We start from the raw sequence: 22,815 nt of genomic DNA, 5'->3' as shown, positions 1-22,815 counted from the left end.
ACGCATGTTAAGGAGATTCTGCCACTCACTATTGCCTAGTTGATGGGAGGGGACCGGGCCGCTATCTCCTGCCAATTTCCCCATCAGTGTGTTAAAATCATCGTCAGTAAACCCAAAAGTCTGAAGACTGTCCATATTGGGCTGTGGGTTGCCTTACCCTACTCAAAGGGATAGTACAGTTGTAGCCAAGAGCAGGTTAGTACACAGTTTGCAGAGATCTAAAGGGAGATTATCAGCACTTAATTGACGGTCCTACAATGTAGTCACGTGAGAGCAACCTGGAGCATGTAACAAAATGAAACCATACGTCAAGGACAAAAAATGAAAAAAACAATTAAAGGAAAAAAATCCCACGGTTAAAGAACCGCGAATGTTAGCAACATGTACGAAGGGACCCCCTCAAAGGAGCTAATTATGGCCAAGGAACAGAGGGGAGCAAAAAACACTATAATGTAAGGACGTTCCTACAGTGGCCTTATAATTCAGTTGTGCAAATACATCTATGAATATCCCAAACAGGTGACAAAAAACAAGTTATATATTGAATTTATTCAAAACATGTACAATTTTATTTTTTTCTCTTTTTTTCAGTTCATATAAATACTGTTATCAATCAGAAATCACAAAAAGAATATCTCAATTTATATCAAAAAATCAAGAGGAATACAATTAGGTCATAAATATCTACAGCAAAAGTAATATATAAAAATTATTACCCCTTGGTAACAACCATATCTATCAACATACTCACGTGCTAACAATCATACCACACTCAGACCTCATACTAAGATGGAGAAAGGAACTGAATTAATGATTAGCAGGATAACAATGCTAAAGAGTGGGCCACAAGATGTAGTTTTTGGCCCTCGCAGCAGGTCTACGCGCGTTTCGGCAGCTTTAGGCCACCTTCATCAGGACCTTTTTCATCGTAATTGTGCAGATACCAAGGGATCTGAAAAATATATATACAAGGAGTAACCATTTTGTCACCACCATAAAAATTCAAGACAAATTCATTCACTGTATTGCAAAACAACAGGAGCTCATCAACATGACCACAACGAGGAGAAGGCATAAATGCATCAAGTTAGCTGAACCCTAAAAGAAGTATATCCGTGCCGTTGATTTACACAATATCCTGATCTCAATAGTAATTACATGAATAAGCGTTTTGGCAACAGACATTGTTATGTTTAACAAAAGGATAGGGGGGGGAGAAAGTATTCCTAATTAACAAACGATATGTAGAGTCTAAGACTCAAGAAATTCCTAGTACGGCCTCAAGAAGTTACATTAAATCGACCATGGGACAAATAGACTCATGGTAACTACATGAGCGAGTTAGTTGTACTTATGAGTTAAGTTGATCAAAGGACGCTTCTTAGACTCACACTCAAAAAGGCCAAGGAGCTTACCAATGGCACCAACAGCGGTAGAGTTGCAAAAAAACGTCTTCAGTAAATGTCAGGGGGCATAACGTCCTATGTTTCCTTGAGGTAGCTATAAGGGAAAGATTTATCTTATTTTATCCAAAATAATCACTCAAGGTGAGACTAGTTAGAGATACTAGAGTAAAGTCTGTAACCAATGTGGATCTGCTGCTTCAAAAGAAATATACCTTTTAACGTTAGTAAACGTGCTGAAGTAGTTGTCAAGAACTCAATTTCGCAGATGGTTCTTTGGTGCTTATAGTCAGGAAGAGGCTTAAGACATAGGCGGTCAGCGGGGAATCAGACTTAAATTATACCATAATCTATAATCATAAAGAGATAAGGAATCTAATTAGGTCAGCAAGCATACAACAATAATGTCAGAACTTGAAAGATAAGCAAGTACATCCCAATATGAGACGTGATCTTACTTCGATTTGCGAGAGATGTCCCGTGTATGAGTAAAGATGCTTCACAGTCAGCGACCCTGCAATGTGGAATTAAAACATATTATTCCAGGTGAAAAGCGCAGGGCGGGTCAAAACATGCAATTGACCAAAAAAAGGGCGTTTGTAGCTGTCCCCCCATTTTACAAGGTGAACGGTGCCATAGATGGCTGGTATAGATATATTACGGTTTTGTTAAGGTATTCTGAACCAGGGAGTCCAGAGACCTACACACTGCTTTAAGCATACGGTAACTTTGGCAAGCTATCTCAAAAACGGCGGGGGTATCGATAGATTTTAAAGAAAAAGGTCTTATCCGATTACCTAAAGGCGTTCTAGCATCAGACGGCCAAAGGCATTTGCGCAGCTGTTAGGCGACCCTGTCTATGACGATAACTAAAGTACGAATTCTGCATCAATTACTACAAAGGCCCTCGCTACCCTAGCAGTGGGGGCTCGCTTACCTTGTCAAACCCGCAGTTGCGACGTGTACCCGCACAGTTCGTAATTTCTTCCGACAGGCGTTTTGGACATGAACTCTCCCTGGCTTTTAAACGGGTCATACGGAGCCAATTGTAACGTGAGAGGTCGCTTTCCTGTTCACGTGATGCCGGCGCCTCTAATAATGGGCATAGACATGGGACTGTGTGGCAAACTACTCGGTCGCTGTCCGTCGACGTAATACAAATGCCTCTAGTAATGGACATAGGCATAGGACTATGTGGCGGACTGCGTCGACCTCGAGGGACATATTAAAAATAAACGAGGTCACAGTTAACGAGTGTCAGGATACTTGTATCCTAGAAGGGATGTGTCAATAAACCAAAGAATTGTTTCTTAATTTGGGGGCCTGCCAAAAATCATTACACAAAGAAAGAAATATATAAAAAGTAAGGCAATTAATACTGAAACCAAATTTATATAAAAAAAGGAACTACAATTGCCTGAAATGAATGGAAAGTACAACCGAATATCTCTAAGGGTGCTAAAAGGTGGAATGTCAGTGTTAGAAGAAAGCAACCCTGAGATAAAGTCAGAATCTAAAAACCATCCCATAAATAGTACGAGTGTGTCACAAGTGAAAAATGGAATTATTCACTTGGTCACATACCAGGATAGTTCTTCATTCAGTCCACGTTTCACACTGTCCAAGAGATAGATCCAGAAAGTTTCGCGTTTTTTGCGCGTGATTTCATTAGCTTGGCCCAGTTTGGGTGTCACTTTTTCTAAAATGCACCATTTAATCTCATTTTCTTTATGAGATTTCTCCAGACAGTGTTGGACTAAGGGGGCAGATAGCTTCTTCGTCCTGATGGCAGACTTGTGTTCGCTGAAATGGACGCGGAACTCGCGACCCGTCTCACCCACATAAGCCAAACCACAGCCACAGTAAATAATGTACACGATATTGCTGCTGCGACAGTTAGTCAAAAATCGCAGTTTGATTTGCTTTTCATTCTATGTTATCGTGTCAGATACAATGGCTGAGTCCCAGGTGTGGCAGGAACCACACCTGTGGTTGCCCACAACCATAGGTAAACCTGTGATAGAAAGCTGGTTATTAAATTGAGAATTTCTGGCAAGGGGTCTCGAATGAACTAGCATGTCCCGTAAATTTCTGTTCCTCCTATATGCGAGCATGGGGAGAGGGAGTGTAGGGACGCTCTCATCGGTATTCAAAATCCTCCAATTTTTATTGATGATATTACGGATCTTAAAGTTCAGAGTCGAGTGATCAATCACACATGTAATCCGATCTTGTTTGACCCGTGTGTTGCCCAGAAGGAGTGCCGACCTGTCATAGTATTTGGCTCTTTTGTAAGCATGTCGCACAAGGCGATGCGGATAGCCCCTCTTAAGCAGTCTTTCCTTAAGTGCATCTCCATGTAGGTGAAAAGAAGCAATATCTGTACAAATTCGGCGAATTCGTAAGAATTCACCGAAGGGCACAGAGTCCTTTTGACAGTTCGGGTGATAGCTGTTGTACTCTAAAATGGTATTTTTTGCCGTACTTTTCCTATATAGGCTAACTATCAGGTATCCATTGGTTCCTTCAATGCTGATGTCTAGAAAATCTACTTTACAGGTGCTGGAGTTCATGGTGAACCTAAGATTGGTGTCACTCGCATTAAGCCAAAGGAAGAAAGTTTGTAAAAGTTCGTCCGGTCCACTCCAAATGAAAAAAATGTCATCAATAAAACGCTTCCAAACAAAAATATTCTCAAAAAATGGGGCCAGTTCGTTATAAACATTCTTGAGTTCCCATTCTCCCATGAATGTATTAGCCACACTCGGGGCACAAGAGGCCCCCATTGATGTGCCCTTGATTTGTTTGAAGACCCTGCCGTTGTATTAAAAAAAGTTGTTCATCAACACAATCTCCAGACATTGGAGAATGAAAGCATCAGGGCGCTCAGATGGATATCTCCTCAAGAGATCGGATACCGCCTGCAACGCCCGACACTGAGGAATGTTGGTGTACAATGCCTCAATGTCGAGTGTCACCAGGATGTCCGTCTCTGGGTTGAAAGGGAGGCCCTCTATTTTGTTGATGATATCCCCAGTGTCACGGATATATGAGGTGTATTTCTGAGTTAAGGGACACAGAAATCTGTCCACATATTTCGACAGTGGTTCTGTGCTAGAACCAATAGTCGAAATAATGGGACGCATGGGAGGGTTAGTTTCCGATTTATGCGTCTTAGGGAGACCATACAGCACAGAGGTGGTGGGAACTGCTTTGTTAAGGAAGTCATATTCATCCTCACAAATAAAACCATCTGTGAATGCCATCTGGGTCATTTCCTGAATTTGTTTATTGAGTCTTTCCACTTCCTTACGTTGTGCTGGTCTATAATGTTCAGTCACAGCCAACATTTCTAACATTTTATCGTCATAACTCACTTTATCGAACACAGCAATTCCCCCACCTTTGTCACAAGGCTTAATGACAATTGATGGATTAGTTTTTAATTCATTCAAGGAAGTGGTTTCCAAAGTGGAAAGATTGGATGTTGGTTTGTAAGGATTTTTTATAACTCGTGCAATGTCTTGGAGAACGTTCTTTTCAAAGATACGGACTTCAGTACCCACCATATCTAGTGTTGGTGTGAAGGTCGATGGTGGTTTGCATCCTGACATGTTATTGTCATCCTCAATCGGGGGACGGTCAATGAAGAATTTATTAAGTCTGACTTTACGAAAGAAAGCAAAGAGATCCTGATGTAGTTTGAATTTATTAAGATGGATGCTAGGGACAAAAGATAGACCCCTACTCAATACTTTTACATCTTCAGGCTTGAGAGTCATAGTAGACAGATTGTAAATAGGTAAATCATGGGTCAGTCCAGAATTGGACTCCTCTGGACCTCCTACCACCAATACTGCTGATTGCGAGTTCGCACGTATTGCTGTGGAGGTTGAGGGTTCATTTGGGCATGCGTTGCTTGGTCTTGCCAGCGGACATTCCTCCCTCTGAATTGGCCCCGGGGTAAAAAACCCCTCCCATGAAATGGGCGTTGATTAGGTCTGCCCCTAAACGGACCAGGGTTTGGATGGCCATAATTAGTGTCCTGATAGTTATCTCCTTCGGAGCCAGAAGACCCTGAGTCCGAGAAGTTGGTATATCTCCTTCCTGAGTGCCCATTATAGTTAGTGTTATGGTTACTTTGTGGTACCTCCTGATAGTAACTAGGGGTTAGGTAGGGATAAACTTTCTCTTTAGTGAACCACCTAACGTCCTTTTTTAACGTATCCATCTTTTTGTTGGTGAGATAGGTCTCAAAGTCTTTCATCTCCATTTTGATTTTCTCCAGACAATTCTTACCTTCTTCTACCGCTGTTGATGCATTGAGTTTTTCCTCAAGGTCATTGATCTCCTGTAAGAGAGTGGATGCTACATCTTTAGCTGTTTCAATTATCAACATCATCCAGTCCCTGGAGCAGCGGTTAGAAATTAATGACCACCGCTCCAGGAACTTTTTGATGTCGACAAAGAGTGCAGGAGCATTCCGAACTCTCAAGCCTGAGGGAATGACACCCACTTTGAGGTACTCAAACATGTAGAATGCATGAGATTCTATACGTTTTAATCTCTTACGCATGTTAAGGAGATTCTGCCACTCACTATTGCCTAGTTGATGGGAGGGGACCGGGCCGCTATCTCCTGCCAAATTCCCCATCATTGTGTTAAAATCATCGTCAGTAAACCCAAAAGTCTGAAGACTGTCCATATTGGGCTGTGGGTTGCCTTACCCTACTCAAAGGGATAGTACAGTTGTAGCCAAGAGCAGGTTAGTACACAGTTTGCAGAGATCTAAAGGGAGATTATCAGCACTTAATTGACTGTCCTACAATGTAGTCACGTGAGAGCAACCTGGAGCATGCAACAAAATGAAACAATACGTCAAGGACAAAAAATGAAAAAAACTATTAAAGGAAAAAAATCCCACGGTTAAAGAACCGCGAATGTTAGCAACATGTACGAAGGGACCCCCTCAAAAGAGCTAATTATGGCCAAGGAACAGAGGGGAGCAAAAAACACTATAATGTAAGGACGTTCCTACAGTGGCCTTATAATTCAGTTGTGCAAATACATCTATGAATATCCCAAACAGGTGACAAAAAACAAGTTATATATTGAATTTATTCAAAACATGTAAAATTTTATTTTTTTCTCTTTTTTTCAGTTCATATAAATACTGTTATCAATCAGAAATCACAAAAAGAATATCTCAATTTATATCAAAAAATCAAGAGGAATACAATTAGGTCATAAATATCTACAGCAAAAGTAATATATAAAAATTATTACCCCTTGGTAACAACCATATCTATCAACATACTCACGTGCTAACAATCATACCACACTCAGACCTCATTCTAAGATGGAGAAAGGAACTGAATTAATGATTAGCAGGATAACAATGCTAAAGAGTTGGCCACAAGATGTAGTTTTTGGCCCTCGCAGCAGGACTACGCGCGTTTCGGCAGCTTTAGGCCACCTTCATCAGGACCTTTTTCATCGTAATTGTGCAGATACCAGGGGATCTGAAAAATATATATACAAGGAGTAACCATTTTGTCACTACCATAAAAATTCAAGACAAATTCATTCACTGTATTGCAAAACAACAGGAGCTCATCAACATGACCACAACGAGGAGAAGGCATAAATGCATCAAGTTAGCTGAACCCTAAAAGAAGTATATCCGTGCCGTTGATTTACACAATATCCTGATCTCAATAGTAATTACATGAATAAGCGTTTTGGCAACAGACATTGTTATGTTTAACAAAAGGATAGGGGGGGGAGAAAGTATTCCTAATTAACAAACGATATGTAGAGTCTAAGACTCAATAAATTCCTAGTACGGCCTCAAGAAGTTACATTAAATCGACCATGGGACAAATAGACTCATGGTAACTACATGAGCGAGTTAGTTGTACTTATGAGTTAAGTTGATCAAAGGACGCTTCTTAGACTCACATTCAAAAAGGCCAAGGAGCTTACCAATGGCACCAACAGCGGTAGAGTTGCAAAAAAACGTCTTCAGTAAATGTCAGGGGGCAGAACGTCCTATGTTTCCTTGAGGTAGCTATAAGGGAAAGATTTATCTTATTTTATCCAAAATAATCACTCACGGTGAGACTAGTTAGAGATACTAGAGTAAAGTCTGCAACCAATGTGGATCTGCTGCTTCAAAAGAAGTTTAAGTTTAAGTTTAAAATATTTGTCAAGCGCAACGTACACCTAGACGGTTTCTTGGCGCTAATGTAGCAGGCAGCAGCCGAGCAAGAACAGTCGCTAGGACATCAACTGGAGAGGCAGACAGGGCTTATGAGAGAAAAGCCTGAGAAAATAAGAAGGTCTTCAGCGCCTTGCGGAAACTGGAATACTGAGTGAGGGATCTAAGATGGAAGGGGAGAGAATTCCAGAAAATTGGGGCAAGAGTAGAAAATTTGGAGCCACCCTGTTTTTTTTTCCGGTAGCGGGGTACTGCTAAAAGAAGTTGTGCCGAGGAGCGGAGGTCTCTGCCCGGGACATAGGCCTTGATGGCAGAAGATATGAAAAAGGGGGCCAGGCCAGTCCTGGCCTGGAACGCCATGGAGCCTAATTTGAATAAGGCGCGTTCCCGCACGGGGAGCCAGTGGAGGGTTTTCAGGAGGGGGGAGGTATGGTGGAATTTGGGGAGACCAAAGGCCAGGCGGGCAGCCTGGTTCTGCACTAATTGCAGTTTAGGCAGGCTGTACTGAGGGATGCCATTGAACAAAATGTTCCCGTAGTCCAGGCGGGACAGGACCAGTGCGGACATAATTAGTTTGAGTGCAGAGAAAGAAAAGAAACGAGAGATGGAGCGGATAGTACGAAGAGTAAGAAAGCAAGACGAAACCACCGAACCAATCTGGGAGTGCAAAGTGAGTTTATCATTTAGCTTGATGCCTAGAGTCTTAACAGAGGAAGCTGAGGTGGGAGGAGAACCAAAGGAGGGGGGCCAAAAGAGAGAATTCCAGGGACTGGAACAACCACCCGTCACCACAAGTTCCGATTTATCGGGATTGAGTTTCAGGTGGTTGAAATTCATCCAGTCCCTGATGAAAGATAGAATAGATTGGAAATTAGAGATAGAATCAGGGGTAGAAGATAGATTAAAGATGAGCTGGAGGTCATCGGCATAGTTATATACCGTGACCTCCAGCTGCTGTAGGGCAAAGATAAGAGGAGCGATATAAAGATTGAACAGTAAAGGAGAGAGAGAAGAGCCCTGAGGAACACCGCACTGGACCTGACAGGGGGTAGCTGAAAACTCCCCGAGGTGGACCGCCTGGGTCCGGTCCCTCAAAAAAGATGAAAGCCAGATAAGGGCTGAGCCTCCTATGCCCGCCGCCTTGACACGGGAAAGCAAGATGGAATGATCCACCGTGTCAAAAGCGGCGGACAAATCAAGGAGGACCAGCGCCTGAGATCTGCCCATGTCCATACCCTCTCGGAGGGTGTCTAATACAGACACCACCACTGACTCTGTCGAGTGCTTAGGCCGAAACCCAGCCTGACACGGAGCCAGCCTCCCATTCTCCTCGGCAAAGGAGCTGAGCACAGATGTAACATCTCGCTCAAGCACCTTCGCCAGGAAGGGGAGAAGGGAGATGGGGCGATAGTTGGCCATCACCGAGGGGTCGGCTCCTGGCTTTTTCAAAATAGGGACAATAGAAGCAGCTTTTAGCGATGGAGTGACAACCCCTCGGGCCAGTGAGTCGTTAAGGAAGCCCAGAGGAGGCAGGGAGCAGACAGTATAGACCTGCCGTAGGATATGTGCCGGGCATATGTCGGAAGGGGAACCGGATTTAATTTTAGGAAGGAGAGACAGAAAAAGTTCTTCCGAAAGGGGAGGAAAGGAATTTAACAAGGCTTGGGCAGGGGGTCAACAAAAGAAGAAGAAGGGGGGGATGTTAGATTTGATTGTCGAAATTTTTTCGACAAAATAAAGATTCAGTGAATCACAGAGTTTCTGGGAGGGAGGGGGTTTAAGAGAGGTCCTATCGGAGAAGGCCAGATCGTGGGTAATGGCAAAGATCTCCTTTGGTTGGTTCTCGGCCGCCAGAATTTTGGCCGAGAAATAAGCTTTCTTGGCCTCCGTGATGTTATGCTTGTAGGTCCCTAAAAGATGGACATAGCGGGATCAGGAATCGGGGGAGTAATCCCATCTCCATTTGCGTTCTGCCCTTCGAACCGTGAGCTTCAGATCTTTCAGCTCGTTGTTAAACCACCGATTGGCGTCTTTAGGGCGTCTAATCGAGGTGCGTCGAAGAGGAGCCAAGCAATCACTTCCTTCCAAGACCCATGAATCAATGGCTATGGCTTGGGCTGCAGAGTCCAGTTCCGATAGAGGGGGAGAGGAGGACAGAAGTGAGGTTGAAAGATCAGACAGATTGACCTTACCCCAGTTACGGGCCCAGGAATTTTTAGTGAGGATAGGAGTCTTGGTCAGACAACGACTAAGGGAAAACGAAATTAAAAAGTGATCAGACCATGTGCAAGGGACAACAGACAGTGCAGACAGGGAGCAGTTGAGGGACAACACCTGGTCTAGAATATGACCGTGGGTGTGCGTAGGGGTATGAACAAAAGAGGTGAAATTAAGAGAAAGGAGGGTTTCTGAGAATTCCTTTGATGGAGCGGATTCCTTGGGGTCTGAAGGCCAGTAGTTAAAGTCCCCGAGGACAAAAGCCGAGGCATAGTTGACCGCCAGGGTGCCAAGTAGATCTTGAAAGGCCGGAAGGAAAGACGGGGTTGGTTGGGGAGGGCGGTAGACAAGCACAATGGCTAAGTGGGGGGAAAGAGATGTAGAGCGGGCCACCAGGTAGTCAATTCCTCCCAAAGAGGGTGAAGGGAGGACTTGGAACTGGAGATCAGAGCGGGCGATGAGAGCAACACCTCCCCCCGCTTTCTCGCCAGGACGATCGGCACGAATAGCGTAGTAAGTCGAGGGGAGGGCAGCCAATAAGGATGGAAGGGAGGCTTCCGAAAACCAAGTTTCCGTCAGCAGTAGGAGATCAGGTTTGGCAGTGTCTAGTAGAATAAAAAGTTCCTGATGGTGCTTGATGGCGGACCTAGTATTAAGTAAAATGATAGATAAGGGGGATGAATGAGAATCAGAAATAGTGGAAGAGACAGGAGCCGACGGAGATACGAGAGTAGAAGGGCAACCGAATGGGCAGGCATGGCAGGAAGAATTACAGCCCAAAAGGGTAGTCCGGTGAATAGTACGGGGATCAAGGGGCCAGTGGCCTTGAAGTAGTGTTAAGTCAGCGGAAGAATATTGGATAGGGGGACCAGGGGTAATGGCCCCTGGCCCCGGTCTGACGCGGACGGGCGCAGACGGGCTTAACTCAGGCGCAACTCCGGCGCGCCTACGTCGCGCCCGCTGCGCTCGTCCGAAATATACCTTTTAACGTTAGTAAACGTGCTGAAGTAGTTGTCAAGAACTCAATTTCGCAGATGGTTCTTTGGTGCTTATAGTCAGGAAGAGGCTTAAGACATAGGCGGTCAGCGGGGAATCAGACTTAAATTATACCATAATCTATAATCATAAAGAGATAAGGAATCTAATTAGGTCAGCAAGCATACAACAATAATGTCAGAACTTGAAAGATAAGCAAGTACATCCCAATATGAGACGTGATCTTACTTCGATTTGCGAGAGATGTCCCGTGTATGAGTAAAGATGCTTCACAGTCAGCGACCCTGCAATGTGGAATTAAAACATATTATTCCAGGTGGAAAGCGCAAAACATGCAATTGACCAAAAAAAGGGCGTTTGTAGCTGTCCCCCCATTTTACAAGGTGAACGGTGCCATAGATGGCTGGTATAGATATATTACGGTTTTGTTAAGGTATTCTGACCCAGGGAGTCCAGAGACCTACACACTGCTTTAAGCATACGGTAACTTTGGCAAGCTATCTCAAAAACGGCAGGGGTATCGATAGATTTTAAAGAAAAAGGTCTTATCCAATTACCTAAAGGCGTTCTAGCATCAGACGGCCAAAGGCATTTGCGCAGCTGTTAGGCGACCCTGTCTATGACGATAACTAAAGTACGAATTCTGCATCAATTACTACAAAGGCCCTCGCTACCCTAGCAGTGGGGGCTCGCTTACCTTGTCAAACCCGCAGTTGCGACGTGTACCCGCACCGTTCGTAATTTCTTCCGACAGGCGTTTTGGACATGAACTCTCCCTGGCTTTTAAACGGGTCATACGGAGCCAATTGTAACGTGAGAGGTCGCTTTCCTGTTCACGTGATGCCGGCGCCTCTAATAATGGGCATAGACATGGGACTGTGTGGCAAACTACTCGGTCGCTGTCAGTCCACGTAATACAAATGCCTCTAGTAATGGACATAGGCATAGGACTATGTGGCGGACTGCGTCGACCTCGAGGGACATATTAAAAATAAACGAGGTCACAGTTAACGAGTGTCAGGATACTTGTATCCTAGAAGGGATGTGTCAATAAACCAAAGAATTGTTTCTTAATTTGGGGGCCTGCCAAAAATCATTACACAAAGAAAGAAATATATAAAAAGTAAGGCAATTAATACTGAAACCAAATTTATATAAAAAAAGGAACTACAATTGCCTGAAATGAATGGAAAGTACAACCGAATATCTCTAAGGGTGCTAAAAGGTGGAATGTCAGTGTTAGAAGAAAGCAACCCTGAGATAAAGTCAGAATCTAAAAACCATCCCATAAATAGTACGAGTGTGTCACAAGTGAAAAATGGAATTATTCACTTGGTCACATACCAGGATAGTTCTCCATTCAGTCCACGTTTCACACTGTCCAAGAGATAGATCCAGAAAGTTTCGCGTTTTTTGCGCGTGATTTCATTAGCTTGGCCCAGTTTGGGTGTCACTTTTTCTAAAATGCACCATTTAATCTCATTTTCTTTATGAGATTTCTCCAGACAGTGTTGGACTAAGGGGGCTGATAGCTTCTTCGTCCTGATGGCAGACTTGTGTTCGCTGAAACGGACGCGGAACTCGCGACCCGTCTCACCCACATAAGCCAAACCACAGCCACAGTAAATAATGTACACGATATTGCTGCTGCGACAGTTAGTCAAAAATCGCAGTTTGATATGCTTTTCATTGTATGTTATCGTGTCAGATACAACGGCTGAGTCACAGGCGTGGCAGGAACCACACCTGTGGTTGCCCACAACCATAGGTAAACCTGTGATAGAAAGCTGGTTATTAGATTGAGAATTTCTGGCAAGGGGTCTCGAATGAACTAGCATGTCCCGTAAATTTCTGTTCCTCCTATATGCGAGCATGGGGAGAGGGAGTGTAGGGACGCTCTCATCGGTATTCAAAATCCTCCAATTTTTATTGATGATATTACGGATCTTAAAGTTCAGAGTCGAGTGATCAATCACACATGTAATCTGATCTTGTTTGACCCGTGTGTTGCCCAGAAGGAGTGCCGACCTGTCATAGTATTTGGCTCTTTTGTAAGCATGTGGCACAAGGCGATGCGGATAGCCCCTCTTAAGCAGTCTTTCCTTAAGTGCATCTCCATGTAGGTGAAAAGAAGCAATATCTGTATAATTTCGGCGAATTCGTAAGAATTCACCGAAGGGCACAGAGTCCTTTTGACAGTTCGGGTGATAGCTGTTGTACTCTAAAATGGTATTTTTTGCCGTACTTTTCCTATATAGGCTAACTGTCAGGTATCCATTGGTTCCTTCAATGCTGATGTCTAGAAAATCTACTTTACAGGTGCTGGAGTTCATGGTGAACCTAAGATTGGTGTCACTCGCATTAAGCCAAAGGAAGAAAGTTTGTAAAAGTTTGTCCGGTCCACTCCAAATGAAAAAAATGTCATCAATAAAACGCTTCCAAACAAAAATATTCTCAAAAAATGGGGCCAGTTCGTTATAAACATTCTTGAGTTCCCATTCTCCCATGAATGTATTAGCCACACTCGGGGCACAAGAGGCCCCCATTGATGTGCCCTTGATTTGTTTGAAGACCCTGCCGTTGTATTCAAAAAAGTTGTTCATCAACACAATCTCCAGACATTGGAGAATGAAAGCATCAGGGCGGTCAGATGGATATCTCCTCAAGAGATCGGATACCGCCTGCAACGCCCGACACTGAGGAATGTTGGTGTACAATGCCTCAATGTCGAGCGTCACCAGGATGTCCGTCTCTGGGTTGAAAGGGAGGCCCTCTATTTTGTTGATGATATCCCCAGTGTCACGGATATATGAGGTGTATTTCTGAGTTAAGGGACACAGAAATCTGTCCACATATTTCGACAGCGGTTCTGTGCTAGAACCAATAGTCGAAATAATGGGACGCATGGGAGGGTTAGTTTCCGATTTATGCGTCTTAGGGAGACCATACAGCACAGAGGTGGTGGGAACTGCTTTGTTAAGGAAGTCATATTCATCCTCACAAATAAAACCATCTGTGAATGCCATCTGGGTCATTTCCTGAATTTGTTTATTGAGTCTTTCCACTTCCTTACGTTGTGCTGGTCTATAATGTTCAGTCACAGCCAACATTTCTAACATTTTATCGTCATAACTCACTTTATCGAACACAGCAATTCCCCCACCTTTGTCACAAGGCTTAATGACAATTGATGGATTAGTTTTTAATTCATTCAAGGAAGTGGTTTCCAAAGTGGAAAGATTGGATGTTGGTTTGTAAGGATTTTTTATAACTCGTGCAATGTCTTGGAGAACGTTCTTTTCAAAGATACGGACTTCAGTACCCACCATATCTAGTGTTGGTGTGAAGGTCGATGGTGGTTTGCATCCTGACATGTTATTGTCATCCTCAATCGGGGGATGGTCAATGAAGAATTTATTAAGTCTGACTTTACGAAAGAAAGCAAAGAGATCCTGATGTAGTTTGAATTTATTAAGATGGATGCTAGGGACAAAAGATAGACCCCTACTCAATACTTTTACATCTTCAGGCTTGAGAGTCATAGTAGACAGATTGTAAATAGGTAAATCATGGGTCAGTCCAGAATTGGACTCCTCTGGACCTCCTACCACCAATACTGCTGATTGCGAGTTCGCACGTATTGCTGTGGAGGTTGAGGGTTCATTTGGGCATGCGTTGCTTGGTCTTGCCAGCGGACATTCCTCCCTCTGAATTGGCCCCGGGGTAAAAAACCCCTCCCATGAAATGGGCGTTGATTAGGTCTGCCCCTAAACGGACCAGGGTTTGGATGGCCATAATTAGTGTCCTGATAGTTATCTCCTTCGGAGCCAGAAGACCCTGAGTCCGAGAAGTTGGTATATCTCCTTCCTGAGTGCCCATTATAGTTAGTGTTATGGTTACTTTGTGGTACCTCCTGATAGTAACTAGGGGTTAGGTAGGGATAAACTTTCTCTTTAGTGAACCACCTAACGTCCTTTTTTAACGTATCCATCTTTTTGTTGGTGAGATAGGTCTCAAAGTCTTTCATCTCCATTTTGATTTTCTCCAGACAATTCTTAACTTCTTCTACCGCTGTTGATGCATTGAGTTTTTCCTCAAGGTCATTGATCTCCTGTAAGAGAGTGGATGCTACATCTTTAGCTGTTTCAATTATCAACATCATCCAGTCCCTGGAGCAGCGGTTAGAAATTAATGACCACCGCTCCAGGAACTTTTTGATGTCGACAAAGAGTGCAGGAGCATTCGGAACTCTCAAGCCTGAGGGAATGACACCCACTTTGAGGTACTCAAACATGTAGAATGCATGAGATTCTATACGTTTTAATCTCTTACGCATGTTAAGGAGATTCTGCCACTCACTATTGCCTAGTTGATGGGAGGGGACCGGGGCGCTATCTCCTGCCAATTTCCCCATCAGTGTGTTAAAATCATCGTCAGTAAACCCAAAAGTCTGAAGACTGTCCATATTGGGCTGTGGGTTGCCTTACCCTACTCAAAGGGATAGTACAGTTGTAGCCAAGAGCAGGTTAGTACACAGTTTGCAGAGATCTAAAGGGAGATTATCAGCACTTAATTGACTGTCCTACAATGTAGTCACGTGAGAGCAACCTGGAGCATGCAACAAAATGAAACAATACGTCAAGGACAAAAAATGAAAAAAACAATTAAAGGAAAAAATCCCATGGTTAAAGAACTGCAAATGTTAGCAAAATGTACGAAGGGACCCCCTCAAAGGAGCTAATTATGGCTAAGGAACAGAGGGGAGCAAAAAACACTATAATGTAAGGACGTTCCTACAGTGGCCTTATAATTCAGTTGTGCAAATACATCTATGAATATCCCAAACAGGTGACAAAAAACAAGTTATATATTGAATTTATTCAAAACATGTAAAATTTGATTTTTTTCTCTTTTTTTCAGTTCATATAAATACTGTTATCAATCAGAAATCACAAAAAGAATATCTCAATTTATATCAAAAAATCAAGAGGAATACAATTAGGTCATAAATATCTACAGCAAAAGTAATATATAAAAATTATTACCCCTTGGTAACAACCATATCTATCAACATACTCACGTGCTAACAATCATACCACACTCAGACCTCATACTAAGATGGAGAAAGGAACTGAATTAATGATTAGCAGGATAACAATGCTAAAGAGTGGGCCACAAGATGTAGTTTTTGTCCCTCGCAGCAGGTCTACGCGCGTTTCGGCAGCTTTAGGCCACCTTCATCAGGACCTTTTTCATCGTAATTGTGCAGATACCAGGGGATCTGAAAAATATATATACAAGGAGTAACCATTTTGTCACCACCATAAAAATTCAAGACAAATTCATTCACTGTATTGCAAAACAACAGGAGCTCATCAACATGACCACAACGAGGAGAAGGCATAAATGCATCAAGTTAGCTGAACCCTAAAAGAAGTATATCCGTGCCGTTGATTTACACAATATCCTGATCTCAATGTAATTACATGAATAAGCGTTTTGGCAACAGACATTGTTATGTTTAACAAAAGGATAGGGGGGGGGAGAAAGTATTCCTAATTAACAAACGATATGTAGAGTCTAAGACTCAAGAAATTCCTAGTACGGCCTCAAGAAGTTACATTAAATCGACCATGGGACAAATAGACTCATGGTAACTACATGAGCGAGTTAGTTGTACTTATGAGTTAAGTTGATCAAAGGACGCTTCTTAGACTCACATTCAAAAAGGCCAAGGAGCTTACCAATGGCACCAACAGCGGTAGAGTTGCAAAAAAACGTCTTCAGTAAATGTCAGGGGGCATAACGTCCTATGTTTCCTTGAGGTAGCTATAAGGGAAAGATTTATCTTATTTTATCCAAAATAATCACTCAAGGTGAGACTAGTTAGAGATACTAGAGTAAAGTCTGTAACCAATGTGGATCTGCTGCTTCAAAAGAAATATACCTTTTAACGTTAGTAAACGTGCTGAAGTAGTTGTCAAGAACTCAATTTCGCAGATGGTTCTTTGGTGCTTATAGTCAGGAAGAGGCTTAAGACATAGGCGGTCAGCAGGGAATCAGACTTAAATTATACCATAATCTATAATCATAAAGAGCACGTGAGTATAATTTAAGTCTGATTCCCCGCTGACCGCCTATGTCTTAAGCCTCTTCCTGACTATAAGCACCAAAGAACCATCTGCGAAATTGAGTTGGGGAGGACCGAAGGCAACGGGTGGAGACATATCAGCTGAATTTGTTCTGCAATCGTATAGGCTCCAGACCGTGCAGTGCCTTGAACACAACACAGAGGGATTTGAAGTGAATCCTCTGCAAAATAGGGAGCCATTGCAGCTCCACAAGGGCCTGAGAGGTGGATGATTGGCAAGGGCACATCAGAGCCAGCTTGGCTGCCATATTCTGGACTCTCTGTAGTCTCCCAATTAAATACTTAGGACACTCAAGCAGCAAGGAGTTGCAGTAGTCCAGCCTACTCATAATCACACTCCTTACTGCATGTGTGGTAACCATGAGCCAATACCTCAGGATCACAAAATTTGAGGTAGAAACCCCCAGTAGGTATTTTAGCGAACCCTCAGCAGAAACTTCTTTCCTGTTTCATCTTTCAAGGTTGGTTTGAGGATGGGGTTTATTTTTACACACCTTGGCAAAAAACAAGAAAACAGGACTCTAACATGATCAGTCCAAGGGAGGAGTGTAGGTCAGGCATCCTTGAACATTAGGGGGCCAACATGTAGCCCCACACTACGACCCACCACTAACTACTTAGATACCTGTTTACACTTCAAGCTTTGTTCAATTGGACAACAGATGCTTCATTTGGGGAACTATGGAGTGGGGGGTTGGTTGGGGTTCTTGACTGGGTCTGTTCTCCCAGCCTTTAGTTGTGTTACTTCGTGTTATGACAGCACCATGACCTACACCCAAGAATTTCCCAGGGATGGTCCTTGTGATGACCCGAAATGCACCCAGCCTTCATCAAGGCCCCTGGACTTAGTCCACCTTACGATTCCTCCTACTGGATCCCAGCACCACCGCATTGTCACAATGCCCAATCCCTATACTGTGGGTGAACCCCTAAGCATCCTTTCATGGAACGTAAACGGCCTCCTAGATAAAATTGAACAAACTGACGTTTTAAAATGTGCCTGAAGGGTTAACCCAGACATCCTGCTATTACAAGAAATGCATCTAATGGGAAATCATTGTCCCTTTTTAGCACATCAGGTATTTGACAAGAGTATGGCATTCTGGGTTTTCCAAGTGTAACATAACATAACATAACATAACATAACATGTGCATTTGTAAAGCGCACGTTCACCCCTGACGGGGCATCTTGGCGCTGAATAACAGATGTTTATTGTTACCCAACTCAATGGTACTCATTTTATCGACCTCAGATGGATGAAAGGCGGAGTGGACCCGCCGGGATTTGACCCTGTGATCATGAGGTCGAGCTCAGGCCCCTGCAGTGGATGCATTAGTCCACTGAGCCACTAGATGCGGCTTTAGTGTGCACGCTGGACGACAGTCCTGCTGCGATGCTCCTTTCCCTTTTCACAGACCCAAGACCGTACTGACCCTACTATGGAGACACTATCCACCCTCCCTCAGGGCCTGACAATAATTGGGGGAGATTTCAACACTGTCTACGAACCCACCACTGATGCCACAGGTGCCCCATCCTCCCGCAGGAACCTGTGAGCTAAGCGCCTTGGAGATTGGGCATCCGCACTGGGCCCCTGTAACGTCTGGCACTCCTGGAATCCTAAGATGCTGCAATACGCACACACCTCTGCTGCACACCACACCAACCCTTGCATAGATCTGATCCTTATGTGAGCCCCAGACTGTTGAGCTGCTTCTCAAATTCAAATCCTGGCATGCAGACTGTCTGACCATTCCACGCTCTTTCTGCAGGTTAGAGTCCCCACGGGAGCACTGTGACCCCTGTGGCGACAGCTGGGTCCTCCAAGATCCAGAGTACAAGAAGGGAACTGAGGAAGAAATAAACAATTACTTTTGTACGAACAAGGGCTCAGTGAAACAGCAGGACACACTGTGGGAGGAGAGCAAAGCCACGATTCGGGGATATGCCAAAGGGTTCCTCAAACACGAACGGCAGGTCCAAGAATACCAGCTCTCTCAACTTGAAGACAAAGCCCTCTTTCCGGAGTGAGTGATTGCTGCGACAGAAGGAGAAGCGGAACACCAACAGCTGCAACTAGTATGCGAGGAGATCAAAAATATCTCCCTCGAATCTGCCAAGTTGGTCTGGAAATCCTCAGTAGCCAGGGTCTACGGATGGGGAGACAAGAATGGTAAGTTGCTCCACTAGCTCGCTACCCACCCCATGTCCAACCGGATTTCCCCGAAATCTTGGATGCCCAGGGACAAATCTCTCGCTCCCCTGCAGCAATCACACAGGCCTTCAGGGCCTTCTATAAGGGGCTGTACTCAGCAAATCCTTCACATAGGCCGCACAACAGCTCCTCCTTTCTACAAAATATCCCCTTCCGCGGCCCTCACAAGCAGAACTTACAATCCTGGATGAACCCATCACGCCCGGAGAAATCGGGGAGGCAATTTCCTCACTCGCCACCCACAAGACTCCCGGTCCAGATGGGTTTCCCGCTGAATTTTATCCAACTTTCCGTGAAACCCTGATCCCAAGACTCCATGCCCTCTTTGAGGAAACTATAGAGAAAGGCGCCTTGTCCCCAGTCATGGACACAGCCACCATCATGATCATACCCAAAGTACATCCTGCCCCACCCTCATGTGCTCAATACCATCCAATCTCACTCATTAACACGGAAATTAAAATCTGCAAAGCCATCCTCGTGACCCCAATGAAACAGGTGCTCCACACCCTCATCCATCCTGACCAATGTGGTGTCATGCCACACCGCAGTACAAGACATTGTCTCCGACACCTACAGTTAGCCTTTGCCCACCATAGTCGCCTTTCGCCATACCTAGCCCTAGTGGTGCTCAATTTTGAAAAGGGCAGGATTCTGGCCCTCCTATCAAAGAATGATAAAGGTCCTTTACTCTACTCCACCAGCCAGGGTCCTCATAAATGGAGCATTGTCGGACACCTTCCCGATCAATAGGGGAACCTGACAGGGATGTCCGCTACCCCTCTTCTCTTTGCCCTCACAATCGAACCTTTAGCATGTTGCATCTGGTCAGATGACCAGATACAGGGGTGGCTCTGACAGGGTTCCCACGAGGTCTGAATTGCTTTAAATGGAGACAACATCCTCCTTTACTTAGCTGACCCGGCCCGCTACGGACCAAGATCTCTTCTGATCCTCCAATCGTTCGAAAAGGCGTTGGACAACCCGGCCAAGTCCACTCTGGTGCCCCTACATGCATTTGAGGAGTGCCAGGATTGGCAACCATTCCCTCACAAAGGCACTCATTCAAATATCACAGGATTTGAGTGACGCTCCTCCCTGAGCTGACCGGGTCCCTTAATCTCACCCCACTCCTCAAACGCACAAACAACGACCTCAGTCATTGTCAAACACTTCCACTTAACCTCTTTGGCAGAATTTCACTCTTCAAGATGATGTTTCTTCCCCGTCTCTTGTACACCATTCAAAACATTCCGCTCCACCCCCCTTGCATCCCTTGCAGCTGGTTCCACGACCTGGATGAGGTAATCACAACCTTCCTCTGGGGTGGCTTGAGATCGCATCTGGCCCTCATAACTTGTCAGTGGGCCATGTACTAAGGGGTATGGGGATGACAAACCCCGTTCTATTCTACTTAGCCACCCACCTTTTAGTGATCCACGATTGGTTTAATGGCAGATGGCCAGATCCAACTTACTGGCTGGAGCTGGAGAGCCTCGGGTTCTCTCAAGTCCAGGCCATGCTCTATGATACCCCAATTCCACACACACTACCAGTAGTTACCCACACAGTTCTCCTGGTGTGGCACTCCGTGCTGCGGCACATCCACTGGGACACTAAACTCTCACTGCAAACACCACTGTGGCATGGCACTTGGTTGCAGGAGGTCGCAACACTACCAGGGTTCCAGAAATGGGATTTGATTGGCATAACTTGCCTGGGAGACATATGGAAGGGGGAACACCTGTTGTCCTTTTGGGACCTCCAATAGGCATTCTCCTTTCAATCCACCCAATTCTTTCAATATCTTCAGCTGCGACACGCCCTGGCCCACCACATCCCTGACCACGCAAACATCCCAGAATTTAGCCCATCAGAGGCCAAGCTCCTTCTGGGAAATGTAGGAAAGCGGGGAATATCCCAAATGTATCGATCCCTTGTTAACAATACCCCATCTACACTTGAACCTCTTAGAACCTGCTGGGATAGCTGGCTTGGTCCTCTTGAGTAGGAAGACTGGAGGGATGCCCTGATGACCCCTAGGACAATTACACTATCAGCCAGGCTCCGCCTCATTCAAATCTACTACCCCACCTGCACATATCTTGCCCTGGTGCGGCTCCACGAAGCAGGTTTCCTCCCAACCCACGATGTCCGCGCTGTAAAGCAGAACCAGCCAACTTCTATCACATGGTTTGGTCCTGTGCCATCCTTTCTAAATCCTGGGCATCCATTGTGTCTGAGTTAAGTGGCATACCAGGGTGGGAAGCCCCCCGTAATCCACTTGCCCTTCTCCTGAGGGTGATGAAGGGACTAGATGGTACCTGGGCTGACAAATTATTTCTAGGAACAGCCATTCTGATAAGCAAAAGGGACATTGCACCGGCCTGGAAGGACTCAACATCTCCTTCTATGGCTAAATGGCGCAAGGGTGTAGATTGTTGCACCATCCAAGAAAAATCTGTCTACAAAGCAAGAGAGTACCCAGCTAAACATGAGCGCGTATGGGGCAAATTAATTGGACCATTGGACTGAGTATCCTCTGTGGGGGGGGTTTGCACCCCAAACGAACAGAAAGGGTAAATCACTTGTAACCGTACTGAAATACCTGATATATCAAAGTGGTGCTCTATTTACTTTGCTGTACAACAATGCAAATAAAATTGGTTATAAAAAAAAAAACACCTAGTCATGGGGGTTTTCACAAAATGTCTTAGGGCTGACTTAGCTAATGTATAAAGCTGGCGCAGTGCTACATGCAAAACTACATGTTCTTGCAATGTGTTACTGTATTGCTTATAAACTGCAACTCAACTACATCACAGTAGTGTTCCATGAATCCATTTTTTATAGATACATGGGTTGCATAAATAGACATTGCAGATGACATGTAACATTTACCTTCAACAACACTGTTGCAATTTCTGCACCAACTTACAATGGCTCCATGGGAAAGTTATACAAAACATATCTGTATATCCAGGTCTACGAATAAAACTGTTCCAGGTTCAGCATTTCCTAGTATCAGCACCATTAAACCAACATGTGTACGAGCGTTTTATAAAACCCTTTTAACATAACATAACAAGAGGGTGCAACAAGAGCATTGGCATTAAATAGCAATGTCATAGTGAAAGAGTATAAATACTATAAAAGTTAGGGTACATAAAATGGTGAAGAATCCAGCACTATGATGCAGAAAAGGTGGGGTTTCTCCCCCTTCCTAACCCATTTCTGTGAGTTGCACATGCAAGACCCATTATTGACTCTGAAAGAATCCCTCTGGCATCTGACTATAGAAACTTAGAAAAAATCCAATATCAAGAGCCCTGCGACTATCACCCTGGCTATGGATAGGGTTGTCTCCTCATCAGTAATCCCACACCTGAAAATATCAATACCTTGGGGTTGGTATTTTTGAGGTGCATGAGCAAGGGCCCAAGATAACTTTTTACTGAGTTATTGTGACTAGGAATATGGGAACAGAATTTGTGCCCCAATTCCAGCATTTTTCCTCTCAAATCTCAGCCATTATTTAAATCTATATTTTACCATTTTTACCAAAGAAAATTATATGAAAATGAGATTGGGAGGTAGTTTTCTGGCCTTGAT

This window comes from Lissotriton helveticus, chromosome 4_1 (assembly GCF_964261635.1).
Source record: "Lissotriton helveticus chromosome 4_1, aLisHel1.1, whole genome shotgun sequence".
Taxonomy (NCBI): domain Eukaryota; kingdom Metazoa; phylum Chordata; class Amphibia; order Caudata; family Salamandridae; genus Lissotriton; species Lissotriton helveticus.
The sequence above is the reverse complement of the archived record's forward strand: the minus strand, read 5'-3'. Positions refer to the sequence as shown.